At 38.6% G+C, this 17,232-nt stretch overlaps 1 protein-coding gene across 1 annotated transcript in view; it reads left to right on the top strand.

Moving 5' to 3' along the window:
• Nucleotides 1-15,627: 15,627 nt before the first annotated feature.
• LOC145997459 (uncharacterized) overlaps nt 15,628-17,232 on the top strand; it is a 30,231-nt gene continuing 28,626 nt past the window's right edge. The window contains exon 1 of the mRNA XM_083134530.1: nt 15,628-15,846. The gene's annotated coding sequence lies outside the window, so the exon portion shown is untranslated. The remainder of the gene's footprint in view (nt 15,847-17,232) is intronic.

The raw sequence follows: 17,232 nt of genomic DNA, 5'->3' as shown, positions 1-17,232 counted from the left end.
TTTTTCTCAAGTACCCAAAACCCTCACCGTGTTTATCCAAAGCGTTAACAAAATTTTTCATCAGCCCTAACTTTATATGCAACGGTGGTAACAATATTTTGTGTTTCTCAAGTAGAGGGTGATGCCTAACACTCTTCTCTCCAGGAATTAAGTTTTTCCGTATGGGCCAATCCACAATGTTGTAATGTTTATCTCTTGCCCGCCTGTCCCATTCGCAAAGAAAGCAACAAAATTTTGTAAACCCAGACTGCATGCCTAACAGTATACCAATCATTTTGAGGTCTCCGCATATTTGCTAACCATATTTTTCATAATTTATCACTTTTAATATTGTATCCATATTTTCATATGTTTCCTTCATGGTGGAAGAATAGGCAAGGGGTACTGATGGGTATATATTACCATTATGCAACAATACTACTTTTAAACTATTCTTAGATGAATCTAGAAATAGTCTCCACTCGTTTGGGTTGTGACTCCTTCCATGTTCTTGCAGAAGGCCTTCTACATCATTGCAGTAAGTTAACTCATTACTAACAGAAACAAAATGTGTCAGTGATTGTTGGCGTTTCCGATATGACACCTTAACACCATCTTGTAATAAATTCCACCCTCGGAGACGAAAACCTAATAATTCCGCTTGAACTTTAGAAAGATTGAAGTCTCTGACTAGATCATTTAGTTCGGATTGGGAAATAAAGTGAAGTATATTTGGATCAGGAAAATTTGGATCCGTGTTTGAATATGAGGGTCCAGGTTCATCATCTGGAGAAGCACTGCTTGGTTCTGTTTCATCCACTGTCCATTCTTTAGGAGGCTTAGGAATTGGTATAAAATCATGACTCATAGGTTTTTTGGTTGAAGGAACATCAGGATAAAATATAGAATGTTTTGATTTTGAACTATATCCCACTATGTTTGTTAAACAGAAGTAACAATCCGTAGTATGATCTTTCTGTTCTGTCCATATTACAGGGTTTCCGAAGGGCATTGATATGTGAGTGCAATTAAGCCAACCACGTAAAGTTCGCGAACAATTATAACAAATTTTACCTGGTGCCCAGCTTTTTCCGTCGTCTACTCTACTTCCAAAATACAACTCATATGCTTTTTTCACTATAGGAGTGATAGTATTTCTCTGTGACTTCGGAGTAAATTCCCCGCAAACATAACAAAACAAGTTCGGGTTATTCACACATTTGCGTGACATGGCGAACTCATTAATTGAGTTATAATATATTTCTTTAAAAAAAACAATTATGAATGCTCTGATCGTTTTGTTAAAATACAACTTACACTTCTCTTCACTATACACAATATTACATTCACAATTTCACGAACATACACAAACATAAAATACGGCTACTCGCGAAGTTATCGGAACGAAGTTAAGACTCGACTAACCCACAGAAGAATAAATTTTAACAAACAGGCTTATCCATTTGCTAGGAACCAAACGTTAAGCCGTATGCGGAGCTTGGTCCAGAGATATGAAACCATAAACTATAAAATGTGAGTTTTCTGCAAAAACTTTAGGTGATACAGGAAAACGGATGCGATATTCGTTATCAGCACATCTGATTACATAAAGATCACTTAGTTTTATTTAAAGGAGTATTTCATTGTTTATCAGTGCTATTAGTGTATACGATTTCACAAGTCACCCTACTGAGTATTGATACTTTTCTGTCCATCTTGTGTCAAACAACTTGAGAACGTTACAGAACTTCCCTAGCTATCTTGCACTGCATTTTTTACAGCCAAATTACTTTGAGAAGATTGTTTGATTAATTTGTATTATTTTACTTCGCTTTTTGTGCTACTTTTGGCTAATTTCCGAAGATCGGAATGAGAGATGACTTGATGAAATTGATGAATGGACACCCACAAACGCCCATGCCCATTCTGGGTTTCGAACCCGGGACCCACGATGTGCTTACCACGGGGGGCTGCTCCTTTGAGGGGACTCGAGGGGAAAAATTATAACTGATTCAACAGCAGTCTCAATATCGCAGAAATTCCACAGAAATGGGCAATAGCAAGGTTAAAATATGTGCTGAACAATGTACAAAAATTGCTTTTGGACACTTCTCTGAAATTATATATCTATCTCACCCCCTTAATTCTACCACCCATTACATCAGCACCCTCATATTCTTCACAAACTATTTTCTTTTCTAAATCCACACCCACTCAACCCAGAGAGAGTAGCAGTAGTAACAGCAGAAGCTCACCCAGATGCACTTACAGATCCAGGAATAAGTTTCCCATTCCAATTTAGAGTTTGCAAAATGGTTTATCGACTTTCGGGATTATCAAACAGTTGGGAAATTTCAAATTATCAAAAAATTAGAACCTGAGGAATACTTAAATCTTGAATGGTAACAAATCATATCGGGAACTTCTAATGAAGTTATAATATTCGCGCTATACGTTCACAAGCAGCTGCTTCGGGCAGAATTTAGGACATGTGGCATTATAGAATTTGTGAAAGGTCAAGAGTTTTCAGAGTATTTTCCGAAACTATCAGTAAATTGCAGACATTTGCTTTGCAGTCCCATCTGGTGTGTGGAATTAATTTCTTTCCCATAAGTATCCCGTTCTTGCAATTTGTGGGAACAAGATAAGTCTGAAGTAATTTTTTACGAACTAGTCTCTGCGCATAGCGGATAGAACAGGCAATCTGATAATTTTACTGAACCAAAGGGGGGGTTTGGACCCGTTGAACCCCACCATAAATACGCCCATGGGAGTATTATTATTTTACAGGATAGCTATCCACATTCCGAAAATTCAGTTACAATATTTTTTGCATTTCCTGTTATTTAATGTCGCTTTTCTTCCACTTTTGCCTTATACCGACATCTTTCCCCAGTTAAGGGAGTAAAATATAATACTACATTTGGAGCGTTTTCATAGATTAGGCCTACTAGGATTTCTATTTTTAATGCAAACGTTGAAATAAGGTATTTTTCACGTATATCGGCTGTCATATTTTATTAAATCATTTTGTATATTAAGATGGAAAATATATCATAATTATTTTTGCCGACATCAGTGGAGCGTTCGACAACTTATGGTGGCCGCACCTTTTCTCCACACTATACAAAATGAATTGTCCCGTGACCATAATCTAAATCCTGGAGAGCTATTTCAAAGACAGGAAAGTTAAATTAAATTTAAATGGCGAAACTGTGTCCAAAATGTCAACAAAAGGATGCCCACAAGGATCAGTGTTGGGACCACATTTGTGGAATATAAACCTCGAGCCCTGTTTGAGACTATTAGGAAGGAACAATAATGTCGATAGAGTCATAGCCTATGCAGACGATGTTGCCTTCATTTGTTCGGGAAACACGAGAGCTCAGTTGGAGAGAAAAGCAAATAACGCTCTAAGTGAACTAAACGGGTGGTGCCGTAATGCTAAGCTTGAGATATCGGCTGCTAAAACAAAGTATCTCATCGTCAAAGGTCGCCTCAGCAGAAGTAGAAATCCAACAATCAGAATATCAGGAAAATCTATACAGCGAGCAAATGTAGTAGAATATCTGGGAGTAACATTGGAAGAGGGGCTAAAATTTGGAGCTCATATACAATCTATTACAAGTAAAGGGGAGCTAGCCATGAATAAACTGACAAGGTTGGCCTCCCAGAATTTTAATCTACATCCTAGCATTATACAATCTTACATTAAATCCATATATGCACAAATAGTAACATATGCGGCTTCAACGTGGGTAGATGGCCTAAACAACAAAAAAAATTTAAGGACACTAAGAGGCTCACAACGAAGGATACTTTTAAGAACGACAGGTGCCTTTGGTACAACATCGACTGAGGCGCTTCTGGCTGTCACAGGAGACCTGCCAATGGATCTGGAAGCGAGATGGAGAGCCACTAAATACCATTTCAAGAAGGGCAATGAAAGAGACATAATAAGAACTATAGGGACCTTCCACCCGACACTCCAAGAAATTCACGACAAAATAACCACGGACTGGCAACGAGAATGGGAAAGAGCGAAAAACGGGAGAAGAACATATGAATTCATCCCGAACATAAGAGCCAAAATTCCTACTGGTGATCTCCCCATAAGAGGACTTATTCACCTGCTGACAGGCCATGGTCCTTATGGAGTTCACTTGCACCGAATTGGCAGCAGGCAAACAACAGTATGCGCCACATGCGGAGAGACAGAGGATACTCCAGAACATAAGGTCTTCTTCTGCCCGGCAGCTGGAGACTACATCAAGAATCTGAGGAAGGAACTACCAACGACGAACATCAAAATCCTTCTCTGTCAGCAACAAATAGACAAATTGAAATGCTTGACAAACGCAGTTTCCTTGGAGGAAATGAAACGGTTCAACTCACAGCTGCAGGCTCGACCTACTACACCTCTCATTACTCCCAGCCAGCCTCAAGATAGAAGGTTGACGAGGTCCCAAAATGCTCTCTCGACGCGTAGAGATCACCCACAGTAGTTCCCGGGGAGAAGAGCGATAAGGAGGACGCACCAGTAAATGCCCCCAGAAGGAAATTCTTCGTGACATCTACAGGCAGAAGTGAAGCAGCCGAAAGAAGAAGATTTCGTCTCATGTGAATGCAAGGAGAAATACACAAGGACTACCTTCTGAGGGAGACAGCCTCAAAACAACACAACCCAAATTCATAAAATTATCAAATAAAACCCCTCTGTAGATACACGTACTGGTACGCCAGTAAGAACATAGAACCGGAAATCCGGAGCTTCATAAACCCTTGTTTTCATTATTAATACTCATAATAATATAGTATCTTATTTTCGTATTATCATTGTTATTTTCATTAATATTTTATTAAAAGTTATTTTACTTTACATTTACTAGTTATCTGATTGTAATCATACACGTCGCCATGAATTAGCTGAAGTGCACACATTTCGGCCTACACATACACAACATGGCGACGATCTTCTCTTTTATTTTATCTACAACTTCTGTTGTTGTTTTTTTTCTTTCTCACTACAAATTGCAATACTCCACTATAGTGATGGAACTCGAGTGCTCTATACCTTGTCCACTTCCTCCTAAAGGAAACGGGACGGGACACCGAGGGCGGAACACCTAGCCTCTGGGGTGGAGCAAACGACGAAACAATACAAACTAAAAATGGTCTTCAACCATCAACTCACCCTCTCTCGGTGGCTGGTCCAGGAGCCTAATCATACCTTTAAAAACCAACTATATTAAATAGAGCACTCGAGCCATACAAATCCTCAATTTCTTAGATTCTGGTACCACAGAATCCGGTACTTACAGCCATACCAAACTACAATAAACTGCAAACACTTTCATACAGAATCTCCATCTCACGAAGAAATAATTGTGTACTGTAATACTGTGTCCATGCACTATTTTATGTAATCATTTCATGTATGTAGTAATGTTATTTTCTTGTAGACTTTCAAATATTGTAATGGGAAATTTAATAAAGTGGTAGAGCAAAACAATAACGGGGGAACCGTAATTCGAGCAAAAGACGTCCCAGTTTATTCACAGAGGCACTGGGACAAAGCGTATGCCCTCGAATGCATACGGGTGGAGGTTTGGTAACATTCGGGGGTTCCCCCTTTATTGTTGTATATTAAGTATGATGATCTCCTACAATACGTATACATTAGATTCAAGCTTTTAATTAAACACTATTATTTTAAGTACGTACAGTGGGATCCATGAGTATTACCGTGCAAATTGTCCATCATCATGTTCATGCACTTTATTTGGCCCAACAAGAGCTTCAAGAATGAAAAGAAAACTCAAAACAAGCTCTTGACAACTTCTGCATCAGCGAACATAGAGATCCATTGCTTAAAAACACATGGGATGTGAGAGAAAAATTAATGAAAATAGTCATGGACAATTTGCACCGTTATACTCATGGATCCCACTGCACAAGGCAGCCTGTCGGGTAAATGCAAGTTATTTTTGAGGTCATTCATAATTCACGGTTATTGGAATTCGAGGATAGACTCTGCATTCAAATATTTTAACTTAAAAATGTGCGTGAAGTAAGAAAATACTGTATATAAAATAACGTTTGTTTTTATTACAGATTCCCTAAAGTGTATAGTGACCTGTCGTGGTTTTCTGAAGTTCATTCAGGGATGTCGATGTGCGAATTTTTTCTCTCAATGCCCTTTTCGTCGTCATTATTATTTCATCGCAATGTACGTTTTCCTTGCACGTTCCACATAACCACAATCAAGAGTTACATTTTCTCAAGCTTTTGTGCTCAAAATATTTCAATTGGGCAGAAGTAACTACCATAATTGACGGAACTAAAAATAATTCAATGTGGCAAATCGATAACTTTGTGCGAACCTCAAACAATACACTGTTCTTCTAATAATGACACCAAACTATACATGGGCCAATGATATACTTGTTAAGCCTAAGAAAAATGGAGTGATTTTCATCCTTCTTGATAACATAGAAACTCTGAGGCATCATCTAAGTCAAGGGATGGGCCTGTTTCTTGCAAATGATAGGGCTACTTTAATAGTTGTTTACGTATGTAATACAGATGCTATAAAATACATGAGAGCATTACTTATATCCCTTTGGGATGCAAACCTATTGAATATTATTGTAATTCAAACTGAAAGTAAGATCAAAAACTCTGCAAAAGAACTTAAATATTTCATCTCAAGATACGATCCTTTCCTTGATGTTGTACGAAAAGTGACCTCAAGCTACTCTGAAATGAAAATTGGAAAGAAAATATATTCGAACATTTTTACGCGTGTGACACCAAGAAATCTTTACAAATCTCCCGTAAGGATAACCTCCACATATATGGATATTTTGCCTTATTACTACAAACTTAAAAAATCTGGTTCCAAAATAACTGGAGGATATTTTTCAGAACTATTTAAGATCTTGACTGAGAAAATGAATTTCACAGCTGTAGATAGTATCATGTATGTTGGTCCAAATCATGGCATAAAATTACCCAATGGTACATGGACACATATGATTGGGGATCTCGGATACAAGCGAGCTCAAATGTCTGATGTGATGATTGGGACCAGATCTGACAGACTTGAAGTTATAGACTACACTGCGATTGTGGATATCCAGCCAATAATACTCGTTGTGCAAAAAGGTAAGATGGTTCCTCAATGGATGTTACTCTTCCTTGGTTTTAAGATGGATTTGTGGGTTATTGTCCTGGTGAGTTTGGTGGTAGTGACAATATGTTACAAGATTATTGTAAACAGTTCGCCATGTTCTGAATGGAAACTAGATTCTGTTCGTGTTTTCCTGGACATGTTCTCGGTTCTTCTGCAGACTTCTATGTACATTCCAAAATCCGCATCAGGAAAGATGCTGTTCCTTGCGTGGATGTACTGCTCACTGATTGTGGCATCTCTTTACCAAGGTGGCATCGTGGGCTTGTTAACAGTTCCCAAGTACTATCCACATGTCGAGACTCTGAAGGAAGTTGCAGATACTGAAATCGAGGTATCCGGTTTTAGATTTTATAAATACTTCTTTCATGATGAAACAAACCCGACAATGTACAAAATATATAAAGATTTTAATATCATATCCAATTATACAACGCAGTATGGAGAGATATTACGTAACAGTAAAGCATCCCTTATAGGACCAAGAAATGCAATGGAGTACAGAATAACCAATTACCTTGCATGTACAAGTTGTGGAACTCCCTTCCATTTCGTGAGGGAAAATGTTGGGATTCAAATGGTTTCAATTGCTGTTTCCAAAGGATCTCCTTACCTTCCTTACTTGAATGTTCTTACCAGAAGAACCTTCGAAAGCGGACTTATCAATAAATTTATGAATGACATTAGAGAAGACACGAAGAAGCGCACTAAATGCAAGAACGCGTGTGACACTGAGAGAAATATAATTCTTTCAACGGCTCATTTACAGGCAGCGTTCTACATTTGGTTAGGAGGTTGTTTCATTGCGTTGCTTGTATTTATGTGCGAGGCAAGTTGTTTTACAAGGCATGGATGTATTCATAAATTACTCAAGAAAATAATCGCTAATAGAAAATATACTTGTTAATTGCTGCATTGGCAATTACTCTCAGTGATGCAGGAAGACTTTTAGTTTTTAATCCTTTATCGCATGATTAACATAATGATATGTATTTAAATTAAGGTTGAACCTATACCGATACTTGAAAATTGTAATTAAAAGTTTTTTAAAATATTTATTAACGTTTGTATGTATTGTTCCACTTGAATTATATGCATCAAATTTACCAAGAGGTTTGTTTTAAAGTTTTCAAGAATTACACCAGAATAGTAAATTACGTGTCATGTTATCAAAAAATTCATTTTTTCATTCAAAACTGGTGCAAAATAAAAATAAATGGAATTTTGAATAATTTCCAGGATAATGAGACTCCGCGCAAGTGTCCCGAGGGATTTTTGAGGATCCCGTGAAAGATAAAAATGCCGGGAAAGTATCGGCCGGTATCGGTAAGTAAATTCCAACCTCTATCCATACATCCGCATCGGTATCGGCTGAGCCTTAATTTAAATATAATAGTTTGTGTAGAACATATTCTATTACAAACCATAAACTAAATGAAAAGAAAAGTGAAACGTATTTCTATTCAAACCGCATGCAAGTTTCAGTGTTCCGTACTGTATATTGTCAAGCAAATACTTTTCATACAAATTATTTGCTACTACTGGTCAGTGTAGTTAGTGTCTGTGCACATGGACGAAGGAGGGGGGGGGAGGCAAGGGTGCACCACGGCCTTCTGGAAAATGAAAGTCAAACAAGAAATTATATATTTCACACATAATTTCACTTCAGTCAATATGTTAATTATTGCAGAAACATGATAACTTCAAACTGAAGCAATGTTTTTTGAGGGGACAATACTATTATGGGGAGAAATATGCCTCATTTGCCCCCCCCCCCGGAACAAAATGCCTTGCCCTCCCGGAAAGAAATCCTGTGGACGTCCATGCATTATCAGAGTTCAGTTAGGTGACGAACTTCCAGCCGTTTATACTTGAAAATATTATGGCTAACATGTTGGCTTAAATTATATGTAAAAATTAAGTAAATGCAATAAACAATGGGAATTAGCAATCAAATTTGCATTTTCTTTCTTAACATAATAATCAACAAATTCTTTTCGAGAAGTTGTGAAAGAAAAAGCTAAACGGAAAAAGTAAGATATCAGTAATATCCAAATGGAATATGAAGGAAATTGATAGAGATATTTAATTTTCATTACAAGAAATTATTTAATCGAAATTTCATTGCAATGATACAGTAAAGCATAGCACATATACAGGGTGGGAAATAACCTTTTGCTAGGGGTCCACAGTAAAAAGTAACAACAATTAAGAAATTATGGTAATACTAAATTTTTACTACGACAATTGTGGTTACAAAAACAAAATTAAAAGTTAGTGTGTCCGCCGTTTGCTTCTCTCACAGCACGAAGACGATCAGGGTAGGAGCTCAGAAGATTCGCAAACAGTCCGTATTCCATTCCATGTCACGGAGGACTTGTTCCAGATGTGTAAGGAGTGTTGGCCGGGAATAGCGGTCCGGTCCGCGTTCCACTATCATCAAGGACTCAACTGCGTCCTTCAGAATAGCCCCAAAATGCTCCGCTGCATTCAGGTCCTGTGATGCACCCGGCCATTCAGAACTGCTGAAGAAGTCAATGCCACTTCGCTGAAGAAGGTCTTGGTTTAGCATTTACCTTGAAGCAAGGGGCTTTGTCGTGAACTAACTTTTAATTTTGTTTTTGTAACCACAATTGTCGTAGTAAACATTTGGTATTACCAAAATTTCTTAATTGTTGTTACTTTTTTCCTGCAGACCCCTAGCAAAAGGTTATTTCCCACCCTGTACAGTGCCTTTAACGGCCGAGGTGCCGTGGAGCGGCGACTAGCACTCCGGGAAGTAAGAGCACGTCTGCCGGCAAACTAGATGCAACTGGAACCGCTATATATGTAATGAAATAAGCTCGTACAATTACATTAACAGTTACAATTAAAATGAGCACGTGCCTTGTTACAAGAGGCGTTGGTAATGATGTCCTCCTGCATCCACACATTTACGGCATATTTATACAGGGTGTCATTTTAATGGCGCCCACGGACCACGGAAACGTATAGAGGACATCAAAACAAACAACTTTTCTCAGTAACATTTTTCTCGTTGGCGCATCGTTTCGGCGCTACAGTCGTTCAAAAAAGCCCGTTTTGCCGCCTGAATGCTGACAACCACACACATTTGATTGCATTTGTGACGTCATGTCCCGCCAGGAAAACACATATTCTGTGAAAAATGACATAGCTTAAATCAGCCACATTATGTACCGTAAAACAAAACGAGAAAACACGTTCTGTAACCTAACAGGAAGTAAACAAACGATACGAAAAATGGTAGAGAGAAAATAGAATTCAAGTGGAAATGGTCATATCGAATTTTGTCTCAGCTTAACATGTCAATTTTTTGCAAACCTCGTTACCAAGTTAGCTTTTAAAATTTAGTCTATCCACTTCGTCCTTCTGATTCTAGTTGTCTGCGACAAACTGAACAGATGAGAAAATAGTATGGGGTGTGCGGGATCCCGAAAAGTCGGGACCGGGATCGGGTGAAAAATTTCCTGTCCCGATCCCGACTATGGGAAATGACTTCCCGACTTTTCGGGATCCCGAGCAGTCGGGAAATACCGAACGGTCATTTTAAAAAGTTGTTAATTGTAGACGTTTTCTGCATTGTAAGTGTCTGGAACTTATCGGAAATTCTTAGTTTTTATTCCACAAATGCAAAAACAACCACTTGAAGTGAAAACGACGTGTAGAATTCGAGATTTTCAGAGCTTCGGGAAATTTCGAAAATTTCCCGTCCGGAAAATTTCCCGACTTTTTCCCGTCCTGAATGTCGGGATTAATAAAATTTCCCCTCCAAATCCCGTCCCGACCCAAAAAAGTCTGTTCCGCACACCTCCACAAAATAGAAATGAAAGAACTCAAAATTCCAAAAGTAAGTAGCACATATTGTAATGTATATCCAGGGCATTTTGAGGCAAGTGACAAAAATGGTTGAAAATACAGGGAAATAAGTAGTAGTAATACAAGCTCTCCGACGACTGTGTTTATCTATGCACCGGATATACATGTAACAGTTTGCAACTGTGAACAGGCCAGTATATTCGCTACTGATTCATCATTAGATTGTTACTGTGGTTGTATGTGTTTTAGCCGTAATGTAACAACGTGAACCTCGGATACTTCCGTTATCAGTACAAAAGTACCACAAGGCATCTGGACGCAAACCTGTAGATATCAACCTTGCAACGAGATTTGCAAATATTTGACTTGTAGCTGAGCCTAAACAGCCACATGTAAGCTGTAAGTCCAATAAAATTTATTGTTGTTGATTTTTGACATGTAGGCTGAGACAAAATCCGATATTGACACTTCAATTTCTCATATCGTTGGTTCACTTCCCCCTTCCACTGAACTGAGATGACTGCTGATCTTCTAGCTGATAGGCTATGATGTTCGGTCGACTGGAGAAGTTTGTTGCTTTTTTTTACAGCTAATAATGTGGTTGGTAGTTTGTCATTTTTCAGAAAATTTGTGTGTTCCTTGCAACCCTGCCGTGCGTTGTTTCGCCGCAGGAAATGACGTCACAGATACGATCAAATGTTGTGTTGGGTTGCCAGCATCCAGGCGGCAAAACGGTCTTTTTTGAACGGCTAGAGCGTCGATTCGACGCACCAACGAGAAAAATGTTACTGAGAAAAGTTGTTTGTTTTGATGTCCTCTATACGAATCTGTGGTCCGTGAGCGCCATTAAAATGACACCCTGTATAATTTTTTCACTAACACGTATCAGTTCTCTTCCGAAATTGCTTCAATTTCTCTCCTGATATTTTCTATCAATATTTCTAATGTATGGCTATAGGTTTAAAAGCTTGGTAGCTCGCCACGGAGACGTCGTGGTCATGTCTGTTTCTTGTGCAATGCGCCGGAATAATTTTTGAGGAGTGTTTTTCAATCGTGCTCTATCGTCGTCTAGTTTCTCATCAGTAAGCACAAGCCGTTTCATCCTTCGTTTCTTCAAGAACAGACCCTGTGGGATCCGAAGCACTATGTGCCTGCAACGGGTATCGAACCCGGGACTCTTGATTACAATTCGACGACACCACCACGACAATCTGTGCTACGACTGACTGCGCCATCGGGGAGAAACATCTGGAAATTATGCTGCAAAACGCAATCTAACTTCCCTACGCGAATTTGTAACGACACAAGAGTCGTATATCAAAATTCGTTGTTACAAATGGACATTTCCACTTTGAAATGAAAAACCTTTTAAATGCATTCATTTTACAGAGAATGACACAAACATGAACTGTGCAAAATATCTCGGCGATATTTGTTTCGGTTCTCGAGAAACACGCCTTCAAATACCGCTGAAATTCACCTCCTACGTCACGGATTTGAAAACGTCCTCTCCACAGACAGGAGGTCCTCTGACGTCATCACTTAGAAATGCGTGCAGGCGGGGCTTCTGCTCGTCCCGACAGCTTAGCATGAGCCGCGGAAGCGACAGCATATTCACTTGTTACTGTGTAAAACAAGTATCTTACAACTTCCAGTGCAAAAATTTGTGCTCCATTTCTTGGAGATGAATTATACCCTAGCAGTATAGTTGTATTTACTATAATTCAGCCACTCGGTAGAGGGTTTTCCTATTAGGGTGACAAAGCAAACCTTGTAACAGTCAATGGCTGAACACGTGAACAGCCTTGTTCATTGCAAATACATAGGTTAGTTCTGACTGGCAAGAACTTAATATTATAGGAATGCCTTTTCTGGAATTAGTTATTTTCGTCATAATATTTTCTTCACAAATTTTAAGATAATACTTTTAGAACACACTGGTTTACACGCCAATTTCTGCAATATAAGAGGTGATACGGTATAAAAAGATACGGTGAGTTTTTAAATTTCCTGCAGTAAATGCCAGTTTTCTTCAGTTAATATATATATTGCAAATTTTTGTATTTAACCTACTTTTACGTCGCTTTTCCGTTCACTTTGTTTAACCTCAACGATGAGAACGCATGGTTAATTTATTATGTATCATCTCTAACATCACATTTCTTCCCACTTTTGGCTAATCGCTACAATGAAGATGAATAACTACAAGCTGTATTCGAAGTCGGGGTGCACGAATACACCCCCCCCCCCTACACACACACACACTACCACCAACTGCACAATCTAAGTATCACCCAACCTGCCACGATAAGAGACGAAATTTTTTTTCTGTCCCATCTCATTTCGAAAACATTCACTTGTCCCATCTCCTTTTATGAGACGAGGCGGAACATGCCTCGTCTCGTGAGCAACACTAACATTAACAATTGAAGCATCCCCTAGCTGTCCCCAAAGTCTCGAGCAAACATCCTCCCATGTAACAATTTCCAGTTCAATGAAATTTCACTCACAAGGAAACAGTCATGCCCAGGTCGAGAGTCAAACCTGGAACATGCGACTTCCTCAGATAAATCATGAATTTTGTGTATAATAATTACAACGCCAGTTCATTCCTGGTAATTCTGAATCTGCAGTTTGGTTTGCATATATATGCAGGATAATATTCAGTTTTCGAGGGCTGTACCGTCGAAAGGATGAGTCAAAAAATAATAATAAAAAAAATATTAAGAAAGCTTTTTTTTTGTATTTATAATGATAAGCCTCTGCATACGTTGTTAATTCTATATTTTTCTAGACTTGAGACGAGAACGAGAATTGCCCTCCCAAACCGAGACGGATGTTTATAAATTGAGACGAGACTGTCAATGAGACATTTACAAATAAACACGACACAGATATTTACAACTCTCAACGAGAATGAGACCAAGGCTGCCATGTCTCGTCTCGATAGGATCCTTAGTGGTGAAGTTGTGAACCAACCAATTAATGCGTTCTGGGTAACGAGATGACGCTCCTTTTTTCGCAGTACAAAATGCAAAATAATTATATCGTACCATTTCAGTATGGGATATTGTTATACACATGGGCGTATATATAGTTCACGGGGGGGGGGGAGGAAGGATCAAGTTTTGGTATGATTAGGGTTGCTTTATTTCGTAAGTGAAAATCCAGGACACTGCTGGCTTGTTGGGGAGCATGGGGGGGGGGGAGGATGTTGGACCCGACAAAGTGGTGTGTTTGTAGGCACGAAGTATTGATACTTTTCTGTTCATCTTGTGTCACTACGTTTTTAAGAACCGAATTTCTTTAATATGATTCGAGGGGGAAAAAATAACTGATTTGATAGTCTCAATGCAGTTTCTTATCGCAGAAATTCCGAAACTGTCAGGAAATTGCAGATATTGGTCTGCAGTCCCATCTGGTGTGTGGAATTACCGAAATTTCCTTCCCATCCGTATCCCGTCCTATACGTCTCTAATTTAAGAGAATGAAATAAGTCCGAAGGAATTTTTTATGAACAAGCGGATAGAACAAGGAAACTGGTAATTTTATTGAACCAAAAAAAGAGGGGGGGTTGGACCCGTTGAATCCCCCTTAAATACGCCCATGGTTATACACATTATTTCCTTGTAATAATTATACATAAACTAAGTATAGATATGTACTGTGCAACTAATGTAATCTTCTCAGTGTATTTTCTCTTATCTGCACAAAAATATTTGATCATAATTTGCGCAACAGAAATGGAACACAAACTGAAATTGCTTTATGGAAAAAAAAGTTAAATAGGCTTTGTAAATAAAGTGAAGAATGTGAAAATTCCTATTTAAAATATTTTTGAGTGTCTGGTCAGCAACCAATCTTATAAGCAATATTTTTCGCATGGCCTAAGAACACACACGCAGCTGAACCCTTTCATTTATCTTGCACGTGAGCAGCACGGATATTTCATAGAAGAATGATCATTACAAAGCATAGCTTTCCTTTCTCCTATCGCTCCTTCTTCCATTATTTAAATCGGTACGGATTTGTAAAACTGCTGCACGTATTCGCTCACCGTGGGCTACTCATCCGGCTGTGTCCGGAACTGGACGCTCGAAGCAGACGACAAACGAGCTCTCCCTAAGGAGTGACGTAGTAACATGGCGGCGGCGTGTTTTCAGCGCAAAGCTAGCCTCGCAACTTTGGAAGTCTCGTTTCTGCCTTAAACTGGACGCAGAGAAACGCGAGAACTTGCAGGGGTCATTTTTCCAGGGTGTAGTTTTTAAAATTGTTGTAAAAAAAATTGAGTGGAAATGTCCATTGTACGGATAGCGTGACATTATTAGATTGCAGAAAACACGTATATGCAAAGGGGCTGTAGCCTCTTCAACCAACCGCCCTCTGCGTACGTCAGTGATTTCCTAATATATGGTCACATATTAATAATTATTATTTAATTTATCTGGGATTATCGCTTTTTTTGCACCTTTTTTCCATATTAAACATCTTTTTAATACGATTGACTGCTATCGTATAAACTGCTTTGCTTTCTTTTTTAAGGATTTTTCACGTTTTCCGAGGTTTTAGTCCTTTCACTTTGTCTTCTGGCAACTGTGCTTGCTCCGACCGAATCCGAATTCGGTGCTAACTTCACAGACATAGCTCAAAGCTGAATGTATTTGAAAGTGAATTAAATGTCAAAACTACATTTTTGCACTTTATGCATAAGTTATATAATTGAGAGGTCCAACTGCTTTTGTGTAACGTAGCTGACTGCTCATACAAAATATCGAGTTAATTACTTCGAAAGCTTAGTATGTACCAAATATTTCCTTGAATTTCGACAAATAGCAACAGTAAGTACAAACAGCGCATTAGTTAAGTTGATATAAATACTCTACGTATATTGTAGCCGCAATTTGCTTGTTGAGCTATTTTAAATGCCTGGTACAAGAAAATAGAAGCAACAGACCCAGTTTTCCCTTTACTCTTTTTATTATTATTTTATGGTAACAGTATGGTATAGTGAAAACACATTTCACTAGTTTATTTCTTAATTATTTACATTTGTACTTACCTGTTATGCATAGCGGAACATTTTTGAACGTTGGATTTTGCTTTTTTAACTGAGAAAAGCCCAATTTTTCACATTACAAGTATTTATTGTTGGTTGCTAATTCACTTTCGTTACACCCAATATGGCGGGCAAATCTTGACTCACGTTGTCTATCTTCAGCTGATATGCAGTGTTTCCAAACTTATTAACGGAAAAATGCCGCACACACTATTCACAGAAGGTTTTTAAGCGGAAATTGATCCACAAACCATTCACGGAAGTTACGGTGTTACGTCATGGAATGCAGGCAAATAGCAAGGAAATGGCAGCAATCGCCTCTGCGTGTTGGAAATATTTCATTAAAATTTCGGTAACCACCAAACGTCTCTAATTCCCTTATTTTCGTATTTTTCACATTGATACTTACATATTCTGCATTCGTAAGGATTCTTCTATTTCGCGTTTCGTTTTTTGCACGCAAATAATCTTAATTTTCGAAATATCGAGTATTTTTATTTTGTTCGCTTTCACTTGCATTACACGCGATATGGCGGAGAAATCTTGACTAGCGTAGTCCATGATCAGTGGTTATGCAGTGTTGCAACCTTCTTTATAGAAAAATACCTACTTTCGTGTTACTGATTTTGTATTTTATTCCAGGTTCGAAAACTCCACGAACTATGCACGGATAGACCCACGAACCATTCATAAATATTAGCCCCACGAACCATGCACGGCAAGGTTAGGTTAGGTTCTGTTGGGTTATTAAACATAGTTAAATTTGTTTTTCAAAATTAAATATTTTTTTTCGGGTTCGAAAACCCCACGAACCATTCATAAATAGCCCCACAAACCATTCACGGATAGCCCCATGAACCATTCACGGATAGCCCCACGAAGCATTCACGGATAGCCCCACGAACCATTCACGGATAGCCCCACGAACCATTCATATATAGCCCCACGAACCATTCATATATAGCCCCACGAACCATTCATAAATAGCCCCATGAACCATTCATATATAGCCCCACGAACCATTCATAAATAGCCCCACGAACCATTGACAGATAGCCCCACAAACCATTCATAACTAGCCCCACGAACCATTCACGGATAGCCCCACAAACCATTCATAAATAGCCCCACGAACCATTCACGAATAGCCCCACGAACCATGCACAGC

Source organism: Lepisma saccharinum, chromosome 13 (genome assembly GCF_977018435.1).
Source record: "Lepisma saccharinum chromosome 13, izLepSacc3.1, whole genome shotgun sequence".
Taxonomy (NCBI): Eukaryota; Metazoa; Arthropoda; class Insecta; order Zygentoma; family Lepismatidae; genus Lepisma; species Lepisma saccharinum.
The sequence above is the reverse complement of the archived record's forward strand: the minus strand, read 5'-3'. Positions and strand labels throughout refer to the sequence as shown.